This window comes from Rhinopithecus bieti, unplaced genomic scaffold, assembly GCF_001698545.2.
Source record: "Rhinopithecus bieti isolate Rb0 unplaced genomic scaffold, ASM169854v2 scaffold_32955, whole genome shotgun sequence".
NCBI lineage: Eukaryota > Metazoa > Chordata > Mammalia > Primates > Cercopithecidae > Rhinopithecus > Rhinopithecus bieti.
In genome coordinates this window covers 2,704,769-2,706,305 of record NW_016814423.1, presented here as the reverse complement: position 1 = coordinate 2,706,305, position 1,537 = coordinate 2,704,769, and positions in this window count along the sequence as shown.

Below are 1,537 nucleotides of genomic sequence, written 5' to 3'. Positions count from 1 at the left end.
ATAGTGAGACCCCTGTCTCTACAAAAAAAAAAATTAGCTGGGCATAGTGGCACACACCTATAGTCCTAGTTACTGGGGAGGCTGAGGTGGGAGGATGACTTGAACCCAGTTCTTATAATAGACCGCGGCCGACCTCCGACACACACATCGCACGGACACCTGCCCGGGACGGACCACCGGGCCGCGCTCGGGCGCACACACGCGCCGAACAGGGCAACACCACGCGGGGAGAGGACGGGCCTCTCCCCGCCTGGAGGGGCTGCCGTTCTGCCTCCGACCGGTCGTGTGTGGGTTATAACTGGAGTTCAAGGCTTCAGTGAGCTATGCTCACACCACTGCATTCCAGCCTGGGCAACAGAACCAGACCCTGTCTCTAAACAAACAAATAAACTGACAGTTGGGCATTCTGTTCATTGTGGCCAAATTCGTCGTAAAGCATATGATGTGAGAAGAGTATTTCCTCTTACTGATGAACCATAAAATGTTAACCATTTATGAGCATTTTCCCTTAATTATTTGCTATTATAAGTTTTATATTTTTAAAAATATATATCTTACAAATTCAAATTTAAGGATTATTAACTATCAGAGGGAACATAGAGAAATAAAATAAAATAAAAACAAATTTAAGGCTCATAAAATATGTGCCTCAGTTAGTGCCTTCTCCCACTCCCTCTTCGGCTTCCTTCTCCTCCCACTTCTGCTCCCCATTTCTTTCCCTGTACCATTAAAACGTTGCCAAGGAAAAGACAAATGAAAAAAATTGCCCATCCCCAAAACACTGTTCTAACAAGTCTTTTACCGGATGCAGATCGCCCTCTTATTCTACGTAGATTGACAGAAATCCAAATCCATGTTTATCTATTTAAAATACAAATTCCATTATGGTTATTAGAGCCTGGGAAAGGCAGAGGGAGGAAAAGATAGGGAGAGACCGGTCAACAGAGATGAAATTTAAGCTAGATAAGAGGAACAAATTCAAGTGCTCTATAGCACTGTAGGGTGAATATAGTTAACAATAATTTATTGTGTATGTTCAAAGAGCTGGAAAAGAGGATTTTGAATGTTCCCAACACAAAGAATGAGAAATGTTTGAGGTGAGGCCTATGTTAATTGCCGTGATTTGACCATTACACATTGTATACATGTATTAATATATCACTCTATACCCAAAAAATATGTACGATTACTATATGTCAACTAGAAATAAAAGGAACAAATAAAATAACATAAATTCTACCTGACTCCAAAACAGACTTATGGGAGTTTTCAATAAAAGTTACATCAGCAGCCAGGAGTATTTAATGGGTACTAAAATTGCATAATCAAAAGCAAGTTTTCTTCTCCTTCTTCTCCTCCTCCTTCTCCTCCTCCTTCTCCTCCTCCTTCTCCTCCTTCTCCTCCTCCTTCTCCTCCTCCTTCTCCTCCTTCTCCTCCTCCTTCTCCTCCTTCTTCTCCTCCTTCTCTTCCTCCTCCTTCTCCTCCTTCTCCTCCTTCTCCTCCTCCTTCTCCTCCTTCTCCTCCTCCTTCTCCTCCT